This window comes from Phascolarctos cinereus, unplaced genomic scaffold (genome assembly GCF_003287225.1).
Source record: "Phascolarctos cinereus isolate Bilbo 61053 unplaced genomic scaffold, phaCin_HiC Scaffold_4;HRSCAF=312, whole genome shotgun sequence".
In the NCBI taxonomy this organism is placed as follows: domain Eukaryota; kingdom Metazoa; phylum Chordata; class Mammalia; order Diprotodontia; family Phascolarctidae; genus Phascolarctos; species Phascolarctos cinereus.
Window position 1 is genome coordinate 349,993,279 of NW_027555847.1, and position 7,719 is coordinate 350,000,997.

The 7,719-nt window shown below is 40.8% G+C and overlaps 1 long non-coding RNA gene across 1 annotated transcript; it reads left to right on the forward strand.

Annotated features, from left to right (window-relative positions):
* Nucleotides 1-1,239: 1,239 nt before the first annotated feature.
* Nucleotides 1,240-7,304, forward strand: LOC144456923 (uncharacterized). Its single transcript, XR_013486151.1, has 2 exons — nt 1,240-1,696; nt 5,548-7,304. It is a non-coding gene; the product is annotated as an uncharacterized LOC144456923 (long non-coding RNA).
* Nucleotides 7,305-7,719: the final 415 nt, after the last annotated feature.

Here is a 7,719-nt window from a genome sequence, read left to right on the forward strand (position 1 = left end):
ATTTATTCCTTTCACATAATCTCACTAATCAATGAGCCTGCCAATTTATGCTTTATGCTAAAGCTTTCCATATCCTGTTTTGAAAGAGTTTGTAATATGCTTATAATTACTCTTATGACTAATAATGCTAGCAGGGTGTTCCCTCCTGAAGCCATATTTTATGCATATAGCTTGTGAAAATGTTCCTCCTTCATGTCTCCTCGTTGTTGTTTTCAACAGTCATTTAACATAATTTGCTTTTAAGTGTTTTCTGACTATGCCAGGGTCTCCCAATCCTCTTTATGACCTTGCAAGTGAACCATAAGCAATTTAAGCCCACTCTTTCTGAATACTGGATCTACTCAAACCTATGTCTCTTTGAGGTATGCCAAGAATAACATGAGTTTCTGCTTATCCTGAGAAAGAGGGAGACCAGAACTGCATGAATAATCATAATAATATTTTCAATCATAATGATCAAGGTTAATAACAAGGTAAAGTGGATAATATCTTTGTGGTAAATTATACCAACAATTGTCACATATCAAGAAATCAAGTTTGATAATTACACATGTATATAATAACGCCTGGGTACAATTTTCTTTCTATAAAGTATTTGAAACAGGAAAAAAACTTCTCTGTTATTAAGTAGTCTATGCTGGAACATTCTCCCTCTGCTGCTTAACTGCCTGCAGGTGGCCAGCATGACTAAGGCATAACAACACATTGTATTTCCAAATTTCATTGCGAAATCAAGATTTTTCTTAGTGATCCTTTGTGACTGCAAACAGACACTCTGTATTTCAAGCAGGGTACCATTTGTCACTGGCCCAGCTCACAAAGATTTTCTACAGATACGCTTCATGTTTACTAACTTTCCTTTTCAGAAAGGGAAACGTTAGCACCATCTCCTAACTTTCTTTCGTTCTGCCCCAATGGCACATTATTATATTGTGGCAGGCATTTTCATTTTGTTTCCCTTCTCCTGTGGAGTCTGATTCTGGACTGAATTCAGGCTCAGAGGCAGACAGCAGGATAACTAAGCCATCACACAACCTAGAGTCCCTTCCTGGATTTTTCTGTCAGCTGGTACATACGGCTTTGATGGTCTGATATAGTCTTCTCTGCTGGCTCTATGGATGACTTTGATAATGGCAGTGAAATGTGCTGCTGGGCCATAAAGTGAAAGTGCTATTTCAGAATTATTCCCAGGTCAGTCAATCATCCAATCACCCAACAAGCACTTAATGGGTATGAAATGGAAATTGGAAATTCCCCTTTAAATTAATAAGATCACTCAAATAAATAGGTTCAGTTCAAATCTCGGTCATGACCGTTCCATATCTCCTGAGTGTTCTTGGCCTAGCATTCCAGGAACTAGCCATTCCTAGGTCACGTTGACATGGAGGGTTGGCTCCTCTCCTTGTGAGATGTGATGTTATTAAAAAACAAAATACCAAGCCTCAGGCGGATGGGAGCGTGGCTAAGGTCAGATGTGTATTGGACAAACCATGAATAGCGCAAGCATCAAAAAGGGGTTCTTGGCCCCAAGCCTTCTTTGTTTAGAACAATATAAAAACACTGCGTCCTGTAAGCCCGCTGAGCCTCACCCGCGGGAAGGACGCTTCGCCCGGGAAAATCTTTACACAATTCAAGTTTGTACAGGCTGCAACGGGGCTCCCAGCCGTTGATTGACTTTGGAGGTTCCCTTGAATTGGTGATGTATTCTCTTCCATTACCGACTCTCTTGATCGGTGCTATATTATTGATTGTTCTTATTATTTATGCTTTCTATGCAAATTCAAACTATCTGTGCTTTGCTTCTTCTAAATAAATTATCTATTTCCTATTATTTTCTGGTGCATTGGAGAGTGTCATTTATAGGAGCGAATCCGAACCTCACTAAATCCTTTTAATACAAAATTGGCGTCACGAACAGGATTCGCTGTATAAATGCCTTTCTTTAAGAGAAATGTTGAGCCCTGGGCTCCGGTAGAGGTCCCCGGTTGGGAGGACCCTCCGTTTTCCTCGCTCGCAAAAACCTGGTCACAGTGTACAGGACCTAGTGAGGATTGGGGGAGCAGGGTGAGGAACGGAAGGCCCTCACAGTTGACTGCATGTTTATCTAATATTCCAATTGAAAAGGGGAAAGAAATGAGTGGAGTATGCCGAAGAGGGTGGGCTCTTCTGACTGCATATAGGACAGTGTGTTTGGAGTTAGACAGGAAGGAGGAAGAGAAAGCACAAATGGAGAAAGAAATGTCTGAATTGCAGGGTCGATTGTCTATGCTGCAGTGCCAGAATTTTATATTAGGGGATCAAGCTAGGAATTATCAAAATGTAGCCGAGAAGGCTGCTGTTCGGGTGGCACAGTATAAATATAGAAATAGGCGAGGAAAAGTGAATAAAAGGAAAGTGCATGCTGTAATCGCCGCAGCAAATATGAATTGGGACCCTGATACTTGGGACGGCGATATTTGGGATGAGGATGACGACGGGTGGGAAGAAGTGATAGAGGAGGAAATTCCGGACGTTAAGGAGGGGGAAGCTCGGCCGATAGTTAGGAGAAAAGCCGAAAAGGAGGGAACTAACCCACCCAGGGTGACTGAAATTACGGAAGATTACTCCCAAAGAGAAATTACGGATTTGCTTAGTAGGTTCTCACAGCGGTCGGGAGAACCTGCAATCTCCTGGCTTGTAAGATTGAGTGATGGGGGAGCAGGAGGAGTGTGGTTAGATCCTAAGGACTGTTTAAAATTTTTAAGCCTGACCTCCAATCCCTTTGTACAACAGGCATTTCGTGATCACGGCCAGGTAGCACTCAATAGTAATGGTGCAAACACCACAATTTTAGAGCTAGTAGCTCAAGGATTGAGGACCCAGTATCCCGATTCCTCTATGTGGCCAAATGCCGCCCGCCCGTGGTATACTCTTAAGGATGGGATTCAAAAACTAAAGGAAGAAGTTATGAAAACTGCGGTTGTAGTAGGAGAAGCTGATACCTACACTGATACCCCTGTGATTGCTGTACATCGGGCCCCCGTTGTTAAAACCGCCCCTGCGACATATAAACATCTGATTCTGACTTTATTAGTAGCAGCCACGGGAGAATCTTTAGGACAAGTAATTGACAAACTGTCCCAACTGGGAGATCTTGGGGAATTTAGGGATGTGGGAGAAACTGCTTCCAGAGACTGGGGAAAGCCCCGATCTAGTTCACAGAACAGACTAACCCGGAGGGAGTTATTCTCAGCCCTTCTGAAGGCTGGAGTAAATAGGGAAGAGATAGATGGAATTCCCACTTCCGAACTAGCCCAGTTGTATAAGAAAAAAGTGAAAAACGCTGGTCAAGTTTCGGCTTTGAATGCTGTTACTCCCAGTGCTCCTCCCTCACTATACCCCTCATTGGACCATTTTAAAGGGGACTAGGAAAAAGGCCAAACCCTTCGTGTCCATGCTTTGCATACTGATTATCGGCCTCATGTTCCAATAACTATTTTTTGGAGGAATGGTTCAACCACCAAGGCAAATGCCCTAGTGGACACGGGGGCGGAGGCCACGTTAATATATGGAAATCCTTCAAAGTTTAAAAAAGGAATACCTATAACTATATCTGGATTAGGGGGCGATGAAATCCCTGCTAAACAAGTTCAACTAGAAATGAAAATTGGCAACTTTTCTAAAAGAGAATATACCGTCGTTGTAGTTCCTATACCAGAATATATTGTAGGGATAGATATATTAAAAGGAATGACTTTATATTTACCAGACGGAAAGTATCAATTCGCTGCCCGCTCCCTTCAAATATGCGCTATAGTAGGGAAGTTGAGAATACCCCCTGTCATATTACCTACTCCATCCCAGATAGTAAATCTCAAACAATATAGAATTCCTGGAGGAATAGCAGAAATTACTAAAACTATACAGGAATATGTACAAGCTGGGGTAATGATCCCGACCACTACTGCATGGAATAACCCAGTTTGGCCAGTTAGAAAATCTGATGGCTCATGGAGAATGACAGTGGATTATAGACAACTCAATAAATTTACTCCACCTCTACACGCCGCTGTACCGGATACAATATCCTTAATTGAGAATATACAAGCCTATAAAGGTTTCTGGTATGCGGTAATAGATCTGGCTAATGCTTTTTTCACTATACCCATAGACCCCAAACAATGGGATCAGTTTGCATTCACATGGCAAGGCAGGCAATATACCTTTACACGACTCCCACAAGGCTATATACATAGCCCAACCATTTGCCACCGAATTGTAGCTGAGCATTTAGATGAGTTGAAATGGTCTGATGTGAAAATAACTCATTATATTGATGATATTTTAATACAGGCAGAGAATAAAGAGGTGGTAGAGAAAAGATTAACTCAACTAATAGAACATATGAAGGAGAAGGGATGGGAGATTAATCCTGATAAAATTCAAGGTCCAGCTCAAAGTGTGAAGTTTTTAGGAATAATTTGGAATAAGGGTCATAGAGAAATCCTCCCCAAGGCCAAGCAAAAAATATTAGATTTTTCACCTCCTAGGGACAAAATAGAAGCTCAAAAGTTCGTTGGGTTGTTTGGTTTCTGGAGAAATCACATTCCTCATTTAGGTCAGATTTTGAAGCCATTGTATAAAGTTACCCGGAAAAAGTATGCATTTGAATGGGGGGAAACAGAATCGAAAGCCTTTGAGGAAGCCAAAATAGCTATTCAAACTGCCCTGGATCTTTGGCCTGTACAGCCAGGGCCGATGGAATTGCAAGTTACAGTTTTGCATGGATATGCTGATTGGAGTTTATGGCAAAAACAACAGGGCAGGAATGTTCCTTTAGGATTTTGGTCGCGGAAACTGCCACCTGCTGGCCAAAATTATACTCCTTTTGAACAACAATTATTGGCTGCATATTGGGCCCTGGTAGAGACAGAACATTTAACTTTAAACCATGAAGTTGTATTGAGGCCAGCCATACCCATTATGAGTTGGATTATGGGGACCCCCGCCTCACATAAAATAGGACATGCCCAAGAATCATCAATTATTAAATGGAAATGGTATTTGCAAAATAGAGTCAAGACAGGCAGATCGGGTGTTTCCACCTTGCATGAAAAGGTATTAGAATTATCAAAACATTCAATGATTGATATACCAAAACTTATGAACAATCGCCCGTCTCTTGGAATAGCGGGTATGATTTGTTATCCCCTGAACAAAAGAATCATGCTGGTTTACGGATGGGTCGGCTAAATATATAGGATCTAAGGTGCTGGAAAGCTGTAGCCTATAACCCTTCATGCAATACTATTTTGGAAAGCTCTGGTGAAGGCCAGAGTAGCCAATGGGCCGAATTAGTGGCTGTCTATCAAGTAATTCAAAAGGAACAAGGTGGCCAATTATATATATATACTGATTCCTGGGCCGTAGCCAATGGCCTAGCAGTTTGGATGCCAATTTGGAAGAAACACGAATGGAAAATTAGAGACAAAGATGTGTGGGGAAAAGAATTATGGGAACAAATATGGGAATGGTGTCAATGTACTAATGTATCTGTATTTCATGTAGATGCCCATGTGAATCAAGATTCTGTGGAACGTGAGTATAATGCCCGTGCTGATGAATTATCCAAACTTCAAGGAAAAGCTTTAAAGGTCACCCCCAGAGAGGAAAATGAAACACAATTAGGAAAATGGGTCCATATCACCGCAGGACATCTTGGCGCTCTTGCATCTTACAGGTGGGCATTAGACAGAGGGACTAACATACCTCTGGATCTATTTAAGCAAATAGTACAAAACTGCATACAATGTCAATTATTTGCTCATCGGCCTGTGCCGAAGAAAATCACTGGAGAATTGGCTAGAGGGTCTTTACCTGCTCAAATTTGGCAAATAGACTATATTGGACCATTACCTGTTAGTCAGGGGTGTCAATATGCCTGCACTTGTGTGGACACCTACTCTGGGGTATTAGTTGCCTGCCCCTATAAACGGGCTACCCAGAAAAACACTTGTAAAACCCTAGATATTATTTCTCTTTATTATGGAACCCCCCTACAAATACAGAGTAATAATGGTACTAAAGTTTGGATAAAGAAGCATCAATCTGATAGACCAAGGCCAGCTGAGCTCATAGCACAAGGAAACACTAATACTGCCATAGTAGTATACCCTGGTGATGATAAATGGTATCATGTCCCACTAACCCAAATGTTTTTACGATATTAAGTGTTTTACAGTGTTTGCCTGCTATACGCTAACTATGGCATGAACTCCAGGTATTCCAGTGGGGAATCCTCAGCAAGGACCGCGTACTGATTCCATCTACGTTGGTGAAAACAACACCCACATCATGAATTGGTCATACCCATTCAACGTAGAAGTTTGGGACGCCCCTTTATTTCCCCTAATGAGAATCAATTTAACTAGTTTTAACCTAACTGTAACCGCAGCAAACGGTACCAATATATCCTGTACCCTTACAAGTTGGCCACCTAGTCCATATTTTCCTAAAAGGTTAAGATCTGTAACATATAATTGGACACAAGTAAACTCCACCTACACTGTCTCACTATCACAAGCGGACGACAGAAAATATTTTTATTGTCGTAACACCTCCAATGGGCTGTATGAAGAATATCTAAACCAATTAGTATGGGTTGTACCTGTGACTCCGAAACCTCCTGGAATAATTCGTGTCCCTCGCTCATGTACTAACACCTCTATCTTGCAACACAAAATAGTGTTTCATTATAATGTAACTTTTCCCTCTTTAGAAAGTTGTGTCAGGAAAAAAAGAGCTTGGTATGATACATTACTTGGTGGTGCAGGAACTGGTTTGGGTATAGTTAATTCTATAGACCTTGAGACCTTGGCTAGCAGACTGCGCAGTGCTGGACAAGATGTTTCTCAAGCTTTGACTGTGAATGCCCAATGGTTACCCACAACGATCCTGCCACACCAAAATACATTACAATATCAAGGCCAATTTTTACAAGTCTTTAATAATAGCATCCTCGTTAATTTACACCTTATGAAAAACATTAGTGTTTTATTTAATTGGACTAAATGTTCCTTGCAAAACTTATATACCCTCATACAGAAGGAAAATGCCCAAAGATTACTACAGGAAGGTAACTCTCACATATGGAACGATATACTTGACTTGTCAGATGTATGGAAAAAGCAAAAACCTGAGAATGCTAGATGCACTCCACTTTGGTGCGCTGGAACTATTATACTCTACCAAGTTAGAACTTGGACTGTTATGTGTCAATTTCATGTAATACCTTTTGTCTTACATAAATACTTTGCTTTATCTTATATCTATGGAAACTATATAGATTGGTATAATGTAACTCATACTCTGTCTGATTGTGTTGTAACTAATGGAGGGATTGTTTGTGGGATGATGACTCGGCAGATGGAACCCTGCCTTCTCTCACATTCATCCAATTTGTGTGATCTAACTTTATACCCAGTGAGTAACTTTTCTATGATATATGAAGTATCTACTCAATATTGTATAGCTCTAATAACTCTGACTTTTATCTGTAAATGTTACTACTGTCCCATTTTCTGGTTGCTTACATAATGTATCTTTCCTACGCTGGCAAGGAAATGATTTTTACTTTCCACCAGACACTAACCTAGTTAAAAATTTTGCTTGGGTACCCCAATCTTTGCCTCTACCTCATGTGTCTCTATCTCTATATCCCCTTATGAACATCTTGAATCA